The 16,178-nt window shown below is 43.2% G+C and overlaps 1 pseudogene; it reads right to left on the minus strand.

Moving 5' to 3' along the window:
• Positions 1–4,385: 4,385 nt before the first annotated feature.
• Metap2-ps3 (methionyl aminopeptidase 2, pseudogene 3) lies at positions 4,386–6,561 on the minus strand (annotated as a pseudogene).
• Positions 6,562–16,178: the final 9,617 nt, after the last annotated feature.

Consider the following 16,178-nt stretch of genomic DNA (forward strand, 5'->3'; position numbering starts at 1 on the left):
AACTGTAAGTGAAAATAGGTTCAACTTAGCATCAGGAAGATGAGGGGAGGAGAGGAGAGGAGAGGAGAGGGGATGGCAGGAGGGAAAAGGGACGAGCCAACACTGGCCCAGGAGCAAGGGCCACAGAAACCTGTGACTGCAGAAAGCTCAAGACCCTCTGTGACCTGTGTAATTGGTCTGTACCTTATGGCTTTGTGGGAGAGGGGAGTGGAAACCTTGCTAAGTGACCTTTAAATTGTACTTACACACAAGGAGAAGCTGAGGCTCAGAAAGGCTAAGTAGCATGACCAAGATCACACACTTAGAAAACTTGGTTTTGAACTCAGTTCTGTATGATTTCCTAAACCTCCCTCTCCAAGGTGGAATGGGCAGGGGAGGCCACAAGAACACCATTACCACTGATTCAAATAGAACCCTACTCCCAGAGTTGGGCTAAGTGCTGGTTCAGTCCTCAGAATTCCATGCAGCAGACATCGCTCTGAACAAACAGATGCATGACAGGCTGAGAAAGGCTGGAAGCACGCACCGTTCAACACTTGTGTTCTCACTCAGTGAGTCTTAAACGTTAGTGTGCCTGGGGATCCCCGGGGATCTTGTTAAAGGCAGATGCCTATTTCGTAGGCCTTAAGGAGGGATGCTGATGATGAGTTCGCTAAGGCTCTTAACAGCGATGCTATTGCTTCTCTCCTGTTAAGCACACCATCTTTTCCATGTGACTTACTGTCACCTATAAGCCAGGAAGCCTCTTGCTCAAGCCCAGTTGTCATGTGATACCTGAGCCGTGCCCTTCCCTCTCTTTGCTCCCGTTGAACATTTTCAGAGGAAGTTAAGTAACCAAACAAATCCATCATCCGGCAGGCCATTAGGCAAAAACACGTGGTTTTTGCCCCCATGTGTCTACATTCAATTAATGAAGCTGTCATTAAAGCCTGGGAAATGTGTCAAGAAAATTAGTTTTGGGTGTTGGATTGTTTAGTTCTAGAATAATTTCCATCCTTTTTAATGAGCAGTGTTTGAAATGCCATCACCCTTACCCTTCTCCATCAGGGGTGTATAGCACAGGATACACAGAAGCCTAACTAAATCTTGGGGGTCAGTGGAATCTTCACAGGAAGTCGTTAATATCCTCTCTGCCCTGTCCCTTCATTACCACAGGACCTCTGTTTGAGAGTGTTTTCAGAGCCATGCATTCCTTTAAGGGAAAGAGAATCAGACACAGCTTGGGAAAGCTGTGGCTGACTTCAGAAACGGACAGACAGAATATTAACCAGGCATCCACCACCAGTGGTATCTGCCCATATCAGAAAGCCTTAAGGAAGAGTTATTTTCATCCCCTAAAAAGAGACGTTTATTTTCTAAACGTCCGACTTAAAGGAATATTTTATTTCAAGAAACAAATGAGGTGGGTTAATATTTTAAACGGCTATGCTTTCCCTGTGGTGTTTCTGTCTCTGTATCTGCATTTCCTCCTGCAGCCTGTCTCACGCTGACCTCGGCATTCTCAACGCTCACTGTGAGGTTGTTATAGCAGTAATGCAAAGAAAATCAAAATAAGTCACTGTGGAGGGTTGTTGGCACTTGGAAGCTGAGTCTGGGCTTTGACAATAACTCTGTAAAAATACTTGCAAAGTAATTTGTGTCCCCACCCAGACAAGCTAAAACTCTCCAGGCTGACTGTTGAGGAAGCCACCCAGGAAGGAAACAAAGTTAACTGGTGATGGAGGTGTTTGCAAAGGGTCTTTGTTTTGCATCTTGCTTCATGGGCTGATTGCACAGAGTGGGTGTGGGGACAACACGTAGATACTGAGTGAGGGATGGTCCTGCTTGTTGTTCATTGTCTGTGTGCTCTTGAGACAGTATGTGCTGAGAGGGGTTGTGTCGTTGTTTTGTTTTCCCTGTAATACCTTCAGGCATTATGTCATGTCAAAAATTTGATCATTAAAAAGAAAAAGAATGATTTATTCATTTTGACTTTGCGTTCATCGGTGTTTTGCCTACATGTACGTCTAGGGCATTGGATCCCCTGGAGCCTGAGTTACAGATAGATGCAAGCTGCCTTGTGGGGTCTGGGAATTGAACCCAGATCCTCAGGAAAAGCAGCCAGTTCACTTAACAACTCAGCCCTCTCTTTAGCCTTGAATCTGGCCATTTTTGTTGAGGAGTAACATGACAGTGTGAAGCATGCTTTGGAGGCTGGAGGGATTTAAGAACTCATACTGCTCTTACCGAGGACCTGAATTCTGTTCCCACGTCTGGTGGCTCACAACAGCTTTAATTCCAGCTCCAGGGGATCTGGTGTCCTATTCTTGTCTCCGCAGGCACCTATACTCACCCACAAATTAATCTCCCATAATTAAAAATTAAAAAGTAAATCTTAAGAAAGCTGCTTTTACTTGAGACTATCCATTCTTTCTTTGGGCTCAGAAGGTTACTAAGAATCAGGATGGAAGCCTGGGATCTCTGTCTTCATTTTGGGTGTCTCCAGTATAAGTCTTTGTCCTACACATGCAGCGACCTTGGATTTCACAAGGCATGAAATCTCTCAGGTCGGGCCATCCCCAGATGAAGCAATTACCCATGAGTGTGAGGCTGCACCCTGAAGCCATGTGACCTTCTCCTGAGAACCAACCCCTCTTCTCAGGTATAAGGAGCTGCAGAGCACCTTACAGGGTCTGAATTGAGACAGCAGTCGGTGAGACTGCACACAGGTCAGGACTGTAATGCATCCTTACCCCAATTATTTAAACCTATACATACTTCATGGCAGCCTGTAAAATACAGACTCGGGGCTCCTGGATACTTTAGCTGTCCCTCTTCCAATGTGGCCACGTTGACTGAATCTCCTTTCAAAGCTTGTCCCTTTAATTGGTGCACTGGGGTGGGCAGCTGAGCTTAGCTTGTTGGAACAAACAGGTTTAGCCATCTACCAGGAACACTCCAATCAGCACAGCACACGTATGTGAATGTTCGTTCAGGCATTCGCCGAGTAGATGTTTGGGTAACTTCCATTCTGACCACTTATTTGGCCGCTGGGATAAGAGGTGATGTTTCCAGAAGCCCAGACAACAGACCTCCACACAGTCAGCCTTCTGGGTTCTCAGGTTCCACACCTTTGGAGTCAACCCACTGCAGATGAAGAGTACTTGGCAAAAGCAACTGGACTGCTAAATATGCACAACTGTTTTCCTTGTCATTGTGCCCTAAACCAGTCAGGATAATGACCGTTTGCACAGCATCACATGGTCTTGGGTGTTACAAGAAATCTCGGGTAGATTTAAAGTATACAAAGTACACAGGGGACAGGGGAGGCCCGTGGAGATACCATGCTATTTCCAGGAAGTGATTTATGCAGCTGTGGGTTTCGGCATCCATGGAGGATCCCTGTAGCTGCTGAGGGATGCCTGCCTCCTTTTCTTACTGGTTTCAGGAGGTTTTGCCTTCTCCCTGAAAAAAAAAAACTTGCCAAACTGACTTTGTTGGAAGAGGAGAGATGGGAGTCAGTATCCACAGTCAGAAATTCAGCATCGCTTTAGCAAACTGACTTTTGGGGATGGTTTGTTATGAAACAGTTAACTCATAGAGCCTCCTCCTCCACAAGAGATTCCATGGACATCCATTCCAGTGGCTTCTCTGCACCTTTAGTTGTTGTTTATTATAAAAATGTTCTGGAACACTGACAACTTAGAGAAATTAGTGTATCAGTTTGATGAGGGTACTCATTGATTTTCCCTACATTACCCATCAGTAATATGGTCAGAAGCACCTATCTTTTTGTATAATATTAAGGTATGTTAATTGAGTATATTAATGGGGTGGATTTTCCCCTAGAAACAATGGGCACCGATCAAATCTAGTGCTATGGTAACTACCTTTTAGATCAACATAGTTTAGCTTCCACATATGAGAGAGAACATTCTAGATCAACTATACAGTATTCTTCTATATCTGGCTGATTTAATAATAATGCCCACCTGTTTCAAATATTTGCTAAAATGGTATGATTTATTCTTTTCTTTACAGATAAAAATATTTCATTTTATAAATATAAATATGGCATTTTTTGTAGCTCCCAGATCTGAAAATGTCTTTATTTTTTAGAAAATGGATTCCAGGAGGTTAAAAAGCAATACCAGAGGGCATAGGTGCAGAACTGGATGTATGTAGTCATTCAAGCATCCAAGTAAGAATACGGCAATATAAATATCCAAAAAGCATCTCTTAGGTCTTCAAAACAAAATGTATAAGTAATTCCTAAGTAGTGAGCAGTACAACATTTCCTAGATGGGAGAAACAGCTAACAGTAAAGTCTTGAAAGCCTTTCCCTTGGTTAATTACATGTAGACAGTTTGGCTTTGATCAAACTCCTTTAAACATGGATAACAGTATTACACAGGTCCACCGTTAAAACAGACAACATGTTGCAACTTATTTGTGGTATAATGTGTTCCAACAAAGCTTAGGAAATAAAGACGTTGAGTTGACTTTGGACTAAGTTTAATAGTCATCTCTATACAGGTTGGGCGCAGCAGTATGGTATGTTCAAACTGTGCTGTGTATGATCCTTTAATGTCACAGAGTGGTGGATATGGATCTACAATGCCCAAGTCACACACAGATTCTTCAGAGCCACTAAGGATTTACTTTCTCCCAAGCAATCCAGCCACATTCGGCAGAAGGCTAGGGCACCAGTGTTTTCGTTGATGGCATTTAACAAGTGTTTTGTTCTTGGAAGCCTTTTTGGCACATGTCCCACATCAAAATTTTTCATGTAGTGTGAACATTCCATGTCATCATGAACCACACACTTCCCTGTGCTACCCAAGGTCTCAATGGCATACACCTCTCCTTTCTCCATTCTTGTAGCTTCCCTCCTTTCACAATGGGCACTGTTTTTCCAGTGTGAATTCTATATGGCCCAATTGAATGTCCACTTAAGTTACATATGGGTTTTACTTGATATGTCTTCCCATCTATTTCTACTTCATAGGACTTCAAAACTTCTTGAATGGCCTCACTGACATCATAGAGACGAACATCAATCCCAGCACACTTCATTCCAGTATTAGTGGCATCTTTTACAGCTTTTAATAATATGTCATACTTGGGATTAAAAGTAACAGTAAAAGTACAGTCGATTATTCTACCACTTATATACATTCCAAAGTTGGTCTTACAGATGTCATCGTATGGTAAGACTGTCGTGTCACCAGCATTGGTGTAGTGCGCGGCGCGGCGAAGTAAAGATGGCGCCGACAGCCAGTCCCGTTCGAATGTGAATAGCTTACCGCGCATGCGCAGACTTGTCCCCTTCTCAGGGCAGCTGTATGATAATGAGGTGACCCGGTACCCTCCTGTGGTGAACAACAGTACTGCGCATGCGTGGGGTTTTGCACCTGCCGTCAGTCTGGCTGGGGCGGTACTATGCTAATAGGGTTCATGCCGCGCCAATCTCTGGAGGACAAGTAGCTGGGATGACAGTGGGGTGACTTGTGCCCCACCAATCCCTGAAAGAATATTAGCATACTGTTGTGTATATAAGGCGAGCGCTCTTGCTGCTTGCGTCCCCGTGTCAACAATGAAGGTGTCCTGCAGTAAAGGCTGTTGAGAAGAATCCAACCGTGTTGTGTCTTCCTTGCCGGCCGAGGTGGGCGTGACACATTGGGAGTATAATGTGCAGCACAGTTGTTGAGAGAACATCTAGTGGAAAAGGCCAGGCCTGCATTTAACCCATTTTTCTTTATTAGTTTTCAGGAACAGTCTTACAACTTCTCACACATTTCTACCATTGTCACTCCAGGCTTGATCCAGCTCATAACATATTTCCTAACTTGCTGGTGTGCTTCCGCAGCTTCTCGGAAGTTGTCACAAATCTCCTCACTAGCCTGGTCTAGTGCCTTTTTCTTTTCACTTGTGCTTCTCCAAGCAGTTGTCCACCTATCTTGGGTGGGTGGGTATTCCTACTCTTGTCCTTTGGGAAATGCACCATTAGGACACAGGTCTACAGTTCACATATTGGAACTGAGGGAGGGTCTGTTTGAACTCTTGGTCGTCGTCGTCGTCTTCTTCTTCTTCTTCTTCTTCTTCTTCTTCTTCTTCTTCTTCTTCTTCTTCTTCTTCTTCTTCTTCTTCTTCTTCCTCCTCCTCCTCCTCCTCCTCCTCCTCCTCCTCCTCCTCCTCTTCTTCTTCTTCTTCTTCTTCTTCTGCTTCTGCTTCTGCTTCTGCTTCTGCTTCTGCTTCTGCTTCTTCTGCTTCTTCTTCTTCTTCTTCTTGTTTCCAGTTGCAACATCAACATCACCATCTCCATCTTCGTCATCATCATCTCTCTCTTTTTCCTCCAGTGCTTGTCTCTCCAACTGTTTTGCTACATTGTCCACCAAGGTTCCTGATTCTTTATCAAGTTCTTGTTGCCCTGCTGACACAGCCCCTTTGCCCTTCTAATTCTTCTGTCTTTTCTTCGGTAGCTTCCTCTGCCATACTGGAGGTTCCCTCTTCCCTGCTGTCTGAATCCAGGTCGCCAATCAGGTGGCCCTGGAAGGATGCTGCTTCCTTCACACCTGCCATGTTCCCCGAGAGGGAGAGAGAGATAAAGAGGGAGAGAGAATGAGTGGCGGGGCCCCACTTCTTCTTCCGTGGCATTTTCTTTACCCATTCATCTTAATACAAAGTAGAGAGATACCTAGGAAGAAAGAATTGCCACTAGCAGAGAGGCCTGTGGGCATGGCTGTGGACCATTTTCTTGGCTAATGTTTAATATGGGAGGGCCCAGGCCACTGTGGATAGTTCCACCCTTGGTCAGGTGGTCCTGGATTATGTAAGATAGCTAAAGAAGCCATGAAGAGCAAGCCAGAAAGCAGTGTTGTTCCACAGCCTCTGCTTGGATTCCTGCCTCCAGGTTCCTGCTTGAGTTTCTGTCTTGATGTCCCTCAGTGTTGGACATTGATGTGAAAGTCTAAGCCAAAGAAACCACTTGTTAAGTTGCTTTTGGTCAGTGTTTTATTCCAGCAACAGAGAAGCAAACTAGAACAAACAGTAGGTACACAGATCAGTTCTATTTAGATACTGTGGCCAGTACAGGCAATAAGCACAGGCAAGCAGGAAGCTGTTCAGGGTAATGGCATCATTCTGTACCTTACCCAAGGTGGGACAGACGGACTGTGTGGAAGACCTTGTTTTAGTTTCTTGAGGATTGTCACGCTAGTATCCATGGTGGTTATGCCATTTTACTTTCCTACAATGTTTCTCTCTCTCCTCCCACCAGCTGCTCTCCCTTCCTCCCTCTCTCTCTTTCTCTCCATCTCTCCGTCCATCCTTCCTTCCCTCCTTCCTCTTTCTCCTGTGTACTCAAGGCTAGCATTGAATTGACTGTGTAGTCTAGGGTAGCTCTGATTGTACCATCCTTTTGACTTGGACACTTGACTGCTGGGATTACAGATACATGCCACGAAACCTGACTCTTCTTTTAGACATGTGGTGCTGGCTAGTTTTATGTTAACTTGACAGAAGCTACATTATCTGAAAGAGTACCTCAAATGATAAAATGCTTCCATGAGGTCTGGCTGTGGGACATTTTATTAATTAGTAATAGTGGGGGAGGGCCCAGCCCATTGTGGATGGTACCACCCCGGTGACTGGTGGTCTTTGGTTCTATAAGAAAGCAGGCTGAGCGAGCCATCGGTAACAAGTCAGTAAGCATCATTCCTCCATCATGATGACCTCTGCATCAGCTTCTCCAGCCTCCAGGTTCCTGCCCTGTTTGAGTTGTGCCTTCAGTGACTGACTACAATGTAGAAACCTAAGCCAAATAAATTCTTTCCTCCCCAGCTTGCTTTTGGTCCTAGTGTTTATTACAGCAGTAGAAACCCTAACTAAGATACATGTCTATTCAGGTCATTTACCCATTTTAAAATCAGGTAACTTCCATTTTATGGTTACTGTTAGGATTTCTGAGTTCATTATATATTCTGGGTATCAGACCTCTGTCACATGATTAGCTGGCTAATAGTTCTTTTCATTCTGTAACTAGTTTCTTTTTTCTGTTGTTTCCTTTACTGCAAAGAAGCTTTTTAGTTTGATTCAATCCCATCTGTCTAATTTTGCTTCTCGCCCAAGTTGCTGGAATCCTGTCCTGACACTACTATTTGTGCTAAATAGCTTTCTTTTAGTAGTGTCAGAGTTGGGGTATTAAATTTAAGTCTTTGATTCATTTTAAATTGATTTTTTGTAGAGGATGAGAAATGGGGGACAACTTTAAATCTACTGTATGTGAACGTCCAGTTTCCTCAGCACCATTTACTGAAAAGGCTGTCATTTCTTCAAGAGTGGGCAGCATATGGTTTTGGTATCTAAGTGAGAATTACTTGGCTGCAGAAAAATGGGAGTTTCTGGGATCTCCATTCTGTCCAAGTAGTCTGTGTGTCCTTTTAAAATGTCAATACCATGCTATTCAGATTACTATAAGCCTTCATCTTTATGCTTGCCCCAGACCCTACAGATATTAAGAATGAGTTAGCCTACTTTTTCCAGATTTGGTCGAGGTAAAACAAAAAACACTAACACTAAGCTAATAAATATAGTATGGTACATACCTGTGTGTATATATTCATATATATTTATCCATGTATGCACACAGAACAGAAACCAGAACATAGAAACAGAACCAGTGCTGTGAATCAGCTAGTGAGCTATTAAATACAAGATGTACTGTCTTCCTATCTGGGTGATTCTAGCTTTATGATAACCTGAAAGGCTGGGTCTAAAATTTAAACTCTTGCCTACCTCAGAGTGTTATAGCATAAGTTCTGACAGAGGAAAAGCTAGTATCTGGCCCATGGTCTGATCCCTGTCTCTTTCTATCTGCTATGAATGGAGTGCTGTGTGTGCTCAGGCTTCAAGTATGAAATCTTGTCCTCAGAGATAATGATAGTTGGAGGTGGGCTTTGAAAAATACATAGGTCACTAGGATAAGGTCATTAGGAAGGGTATGGATGCCTTAAATGAGACCCAGAGAGCTTCCTGGTCCTTCCCATCATTGGAGGAGACACCAAATAAGCACTGTCTGTGAACCAGGAAGTACTCACTGGATGTCAAGTCTGCCAGTGCTTTTGTGTTGGATACTCTAGCTTTAGGACGGTGAGATGTAGATTTCTGTTGTTTCTAAGCCACTCGGTTTTTGGTCCCTTGTCATAGCAGTCTGCACTGACTAAGAAGACATCACCTTGACTGCTCTATACGCTAGCCCATATACTCAAGTTCCATCTAAATGTCACACAAATAATTGCCTTTGACTATACTTTGGGCCAAGTCGTAAGCATTCTAATAACACAGCCCTCTCTTGGGAGAATTAGTGGGGTTAGAAGCCTATATAGGCCAGACAGGGAGTACCAAGGACATTTGAGCTAGGAATCCAGGGTCTTAGGTGAACATCACGTAGACTATAGATTGGGGGTGGCAGTGGAATAGGATGTTGAGGGACACCAAATAGGCACGTCTTTGACTCCACAGACATATCAATCCACGAAGGAGAGGAGAATCCACGGAGGGCAGACAATTCATAGACTGTTAGCATAGACTGCAGTGACTCACTTAAGGAAGGTAAGTTCCTCGATGGTTAAGTTGCTGCAGGGTAAGCACAATGTATTGTTCTTTATATTTATGATTTTAAAGTGCTCCACGGACAAGCTCCCCAGTTCTTTCTGTGGCCATTGATATGTCTAGGGAGTCGCAGTGATTTCAATGCGAATGGCTCCTGTATGTTGGAATATTTGGTTGGTCTCCATTTGGTGGAACTGCTTGAGAAGGATTAGGAGGCATGGCATTGTTGGGGAAGGTGTGTCACAGGGGGTGGACTTTGGGGCTTCAAAGGATTCATGCCACTCCGCGTATGGCTTTCTTCCTGCCTCCTGGCTGTGGATGAAGACCTGAGCCCTTAGCTGCTGCCCCAGCTGCCTACCTGCGTGCCTTGTTTTGCCATCATAGACTGTCTGGAACCTTAAGCTCTTCCTTTATAAGTTGCCTTGGTCACAGTGTTTCATCCCAGCAACAGATAAAGCTCTAAGACAGTAGTCAACAAATTGAACCAACTTGGGAGATTTTCATTGTACTTGAAATGTCACCTATTTCATCTAGACCTGAAATTTTATTAATAGTGCTTTACATGACAGAATTAGTTGCACTCCTTCCATCACTATGATTTTTATCTTTTTATTTTCTGATGTGTATTTGGGCTGATTTTTCCCCCTGAGACTCGCTGGAGTGAGAGGCTCATTGGTCATTTCTCTTTGTGTTTTATTGTTTTGCAGCTTTTTCTCTTCACTAATTCTCTCATCATTCTTTCAGTGTATATTGGTGCTGATATTTTACATTGAATGCTTAGCTTACTTGTGCTCAAAATTTTTTATTAAAAAAGATTGTGTGTGTGTGTGTGTGTGTGTGTGTGTGTGTGTGTGTGAATGTAGGCCATGTGCTTCAGTCCTCATGGAGCCCAGAGAGGGTATTGCACCCTATCAGTTGTGAGTTGCCCAATGTGGGTGCTGGTTCTTTGGAAGAGCAGTAAATGTTTTTAACCACCTCTCCAGCCCACTGTGTTCAGATTTTCAAATTCAGTCACCAGGGAAAGAACAGAGATGGGTCTGTGACTAGGACTTGAAGCTGAGGGACAGAGGGAGGATAGCAAATGGGGTAGAAAGAAGAGATAGGAGCTACACAGGAGGGACCAGTGGTTATGGACGCTGCACACACTGTTGAGGCTCCATTGTTAGGTCCACTTATTACAGAGCCCTGGCATCAGGACACTTTGATTCTGCTATAAGCTCTGCAGCCAACTTTTTCTTCACTTTGGCCATGAATGCACCATGAAGAAGCTGCCAAACACCCAATTGGCACCCAGATCTACAATGTCTATGTATGTTGGAGCAAAGACTTCTAGTTTTTTACTGAGTTCTGGAGACACTTCAAAGGGTCACGGAAAGCAGCTAAGGCCTAAGCTGTGTGGCCTGAGTCTCTGAGGAGAGCCTAGGAAAGGCTACTGGTGAAAGTGCAGCCCAGCGGCACCAAGAGACCCTAACATTTTGGCAATATCATTACCATGGAGCAACTACCAAGAGTAGCAGCAGCCATGGAGTGGAGCTGGCCTGAGCCTAGGTGACAGTATGTGCAGACTGCAGTGAATAGAGCCAGAGAAGTGTCCCAGGCTCTTTGGAGGATCCTAGAAGATCATAAATGAATCCCAGATGTTGGACACTGAATTATTTAGACAGTTGGAATTTGGTTTTCTTTCCTTTTTAAAAAAATTTTTTATTGGATATATATTTACATTTCAAATGTTATCCCCTTCTCCATTTCCCCTTTGAAAACCCTCCATACCATACCCCCACTCTGTGCCTCCATGAAGGTGCTTCCCCACCCACCCACTCCCTCCCACCTCCCCACCTTGGCATTCCTCTACACTGGGGCATTGAGCCTTCACAGGACCAAGGACTTCTCCTCCCATTAATGCCCGACAAGACCATCCACTGCTACATATGCAGCTGGAGCCATGGGTCCCTCCATGTGTACTCTTTGGTTTATGGTTTAGTCCCTGGCAGCTCTTGGGGTGTCTGGTTGGTTGATATTGTTGTTCTTCCTATGGGGTTGCAAACCCCCTTGTTACCTCAGTCCTTTCTCTAACTCCTCCACTGGGGACCCTGCTCTCAGTTCAGTGGCTGGCTGTGAGCATCTGCATCTGTATTTGTCAGGCTCTGGCAGAGCATCTCAGAAGACAGCTATATCAGGCTCCTGTCAGCATGCCTCTCTTGGAATTTCCAATAGTGACTGGGTTTGGTGACTGTATGTAGGATGGATCCCTGTGTGGGACAGTCTTCTTTAGTCTCTGCTCCACACTTTGTCTCCGTATTTCCTCCTGTGAGTATTTTGTTCCCTCTTCTAAGAAGGACTGAAGCATCCACACTTTTGTCTTTCTTCTTGAGCTTCATGTGGTCTATTAATTGTATCTTGGGTATTCGGAGCTTTGGGCTAATATCCACCTATGTACATGTCATGTGTGTTCTTTTGTGATTGGGTTACTCACTCAGGATGATATTTTCTAGTTCCATCCATTTGTCTATAAATTTCATGTAGTCATTGTTATTAATAGCTAAGTAGTACTCCATTGTGTAGATGTACCACATTTTCTGTATCCATTCCTCTGTTGAAGGACATCTGGGTTCTTTCCAGCTTCTGGCTATTATAAATAAGGCTGCGATGAACATAGTGGAGAATGTGTCCTTGTTATATATTGGAGCATCTTTTTGGGTATATGCCCAGGAGTGGTATAGCTGGGTCCTCAGGTAGTACTATGTCCAATTTTCTGAAGAACCACTAGACTTATTTTCAGAGTGTTGTACCAGCTTGCAATCTCACCAACAATGGAGGAGTGTTCTTCTTTCTCCACATCCTTGCCAGCATCTGTTGTCACCTGAGTTTTTTATTTTAGTCATTCTGACTGATGTGAAGTGGAATCTTAGGGTTGTTTTGATTTGCATTTCCCTGATGACTAAGGATGTTGAACATTTCTTTAGGTGCTTCTCGGCCATTCGATATTCCTCAGCTGTGAATTCTTGGTTTAGCTCTGTAGCCCATTTTTTAAAGGGTTATTTGATTCTCTGGAGTCTAACTTCTTGAGTTCATTGTATATATTGGATGTTAGCCCTCTATCAAATGTAGAATTGGTAAAGATCTTTCCCCAATCTGTTGGTTGCCATTTTGTCCTATTGATGGTGTCCTTTGCAATTTGATGAAGTCCCATTTGTCAATTCTTAATCTTAGAGCATAAGCCATTGTTCTGTTCAGGAAATTTCCCCCTGTGCCCATGTGTTCGAGGCTCTTGCCCACTTTCTCTTCAATTGGTTTCAGTGTATCTGGTTTTACGTGGAGGTCCTTGATCCACTTGGACTTGAGCTTTGTACATGGTGATAAGAATGGATCGATAAGCATTCTTCTATATGCTGATTGCCAGTTGAACTAGAACCATTTGTTGAAAATGCTATCCCCCCGCCCTTATAGTTTTAGCTCCTTTGTCAAAGATCTGGTGACCATAGGTCTATGGGTTCATTTCTGGGTCTTCAATTCTATTCCATTGATCTACCTGACTGTCTCTGTTACCAATACCATACAGGGATTTTTTTTTTTATTTTATGACTATTGCTCTGTAATACAGCTTGAGGTCAGGGATGGTGATTCTCCCAGAAGTTCTTTTATTGTTGAGAATAGTTTTTGGTATCCTGGGTTTTTGTTATTCCAAATGAATTTATAAATTGCTCTTCTAACTCTATGAAGAATTGAGTTGGAATTTTGATGGGATGTAGATTACTTTCACCAAGAAGACCATTTTTACACTATTAATCCTGCTAATTCATAAGCATGGGAGATCTCTCCATCTTCTGAGATCTTCAATTTCTTTCTTCAGAGACTTGAAGTTTTTGTCATACAGATCTTTCACTTGCATGGTTAGAGTCACACCAAGGTATTTTATATTGTTTGTGACTATTGTGAATGGTGTTGTTACCCTCATCTCTTTCTGAGCCTGTTTATACTTTGTGTAGAGGAAGGCTACTGATTTGTTTGAGTTAATTTTATACCCAGCCACTTTGCTGAAGTTGTTTATCAGGCTTAGTAGTTCTCTGGTGGAACTTTTGGGGTCATTTAAGTACACTATCATATCATCTGCAAATAGTGATATTTTGACTTCTTCCTTTCCAATTTGTACCCCTTTGACCTCCTTTTGTTGTCTAATTGCTCTGGCTAGGGGATTTGGTTTTCCTTCAGTTAATTAAGACTATGCCCTGGTTCTTCCCCCTAAAGTAAAAATGTATTTAGCTTATTTTTCACAGGGGTCCACAGTTGAGAAACTTTAAACTTTCAAAAGGGTTTTGTAGTTTTGCAGAGAATCTTACTTCAAAAGAGACTGGATTTTTTTTTTAAAAAAGAGACTGAACTTTTAATTTGTTGAATTTGTAGTGACTGTGGGAGTTTTAACGCTTTATTTTATATTGCAATATTAATATTAATATGCCAGCTTGGGGTCAAAAGAGAAAGGACAGGTTGTGGCTTAACAGTGATTTGTTTGTGTATCAAGTTGACAAGAGGCCAATTGTACTGGCTAGTTTCATGTCAACTGAATGCAAGCTGTCGTAATCTGAGAGGAGAGAACCTCAGCTGAGAAAAAGCCTTCATAAGATCAGGTTGCAAGCAGGCCTACAGGACATGTAGAAGGACCTAGTGGTTGGGGTCACCCCTGGGCTGGTAGTCTTGGGCTCCATGAGAAAGCAGGCTGAGCAAGCCAGCAAGCAGCACATTCTGGGGCCTCTACATCAGCTCCTGCTTTAGGTTCCTGCCCCGTTTGAGTTTTTATCCTGATGCCCTCCGATGATAGCCTACAATATGGAAGTATACACCAAAAAATGAACAAAACAAAGTAAGCTTTTTCCCTGGACTTGCTCCTGGTCTTTAATCACAGCGATAGAAAAGTAACTAAGACGCAGTGATACATTTTTTTTCCCTGAAAATGTCCCTTGGCTCCGATAAGGCTGAACTTTTGCTGGACCTCACAGTCCAGTTAATAATGCCCCTTGAGAGCATCTGAGACTGCGAATGTATCCTGCCCTCCTACTGTTTACTCAGCTTGTTTAGATCGAGCCTGCTTTAAGAGAACCATGCCTTGGGTTTTCAAATACAACCAGCTTTTACATCTTAAGCTAAATGCATAGTTTTAATCTTCAACTATGCACACTTCCATACCCCTGACCCAGAATAATGTATATGTGTATGTGTGTGCTGTGATAATATTTTGGAGAAAGCAGCCAACAGGTTGAAAGCAACATTAAGGCAAATGGCCATCATAAATGTTGGAAGCAACATGTAAATATAAGTTGATAACGGGGTTGGGGATTTAGCTCAGTGGTAGAGCGCTTGCCTAGGAAGCGCAAGGCCCTGGGTTCGGTCCCCAGCTCCAAAAAAAAGAGAAAAAGAAAGTTGATAACATGTCTGTGTGGTTATGAGTGTTATTCTGGGTCAATAAAGTAATACTTCCCTTGTAAAACTGTTAAAGGACCCCTGTAAAGAATTTCTCACCTCTTTCCCATTCTTCATTTTCTGTGTTGTTCAGCAAATACAAAAGAGCAAAGCCCTTTGTTGTAGTCAGACAGAAGACATAGGGGAGAAGCAGAGAATTCAAATTTTGCTTGTCCTTGGTTGGATTACTCTGGGAGAAACTTCCTTAATGTCATTCCCTACTGCAGGGGTTCTCAACCTAGGGGTCATGCCCCTTTGGCAAACCTCTATCTTCAAAATTGTTTACATTATGATTCATAACACTAGCAAAGTACAGTCGTGAAGTAGCAACAAAAGTAATATTACAGTTGGGGGTCACCCCAACATGAGGAACTGTGTTAAAGGGTCCCCGCATTAGGAAGATTGAGAACCACTGCTCTAAGGTGTTGTATATGCAATCGGGGCTGGAGAGATGATTAGTAAGAGTTTGCTGTGCAGGGCTGGAGAGATGGCTCAGCGGTTAAGAGCACCCGACTGCTCTTCCAGAGGTCCTGAGTTCAATTCCCAGCAACCACATGGTGGCTCACAACCATCTGTAAGGAGATCCGATGCCCTCTTCTGGTGTGTCTGAAGACAGCTACAGTGTACTTATATATAATAAATGAATAAATAAATCTTTAAAAAAAAAAGAGTTTGCTGTGCAAATGGAGGACCTGAGTTCAGATTCATGTAAAAAGCTTTGCATAGGAACACACATGTCTGAACACACACAAGTACTGTAGTTCACCACATGGTGTGGCCTCTGTTGATGTAATCACTGACCTCTTGGTATTTGGAGGCGATGCTTTGGGAGGTGATGGCAGAGCCCTTATAAATGGGACTGGGATCCTTGTAAAGGAAGACCGACCCAATAGTGCTTCACCCGTTTATCATTCAAGGTTACAGGGGGTGGATGACCAGGGAAGCTGGTCCTTGCCAGACCCCCAAATTACTCAGCTGGATCCTCTGTCTCCCAGGCCCTAGAACTACAGGAAATATATCTCTGTTGTTTTTATGTTGCCTTGCCTATGGTCTTCTGTTATGGCCATCTGAAAAAACTGAAACATGACACTAATAGATAATGAAATCATCTCTGTAAATGTAGCAGGACCAAC

This window comes from Rattus norvegicus, chromosome 1 (genome assembly GCF_021556685.1).
Source record: "Rattus norvegicus strain SHRSP/BbbUtx chromosome 1, alternate assembly SHRSP_T2T, whole genome shotgun sequence".
In the NCBI taxonomy this organism is placed as follows: domain Eukaryota; kingdom Metazoa; phylum Chordata; class Mammalia; order Rodentia; family Muridae; genus Rattus; species Rattus norvegicus.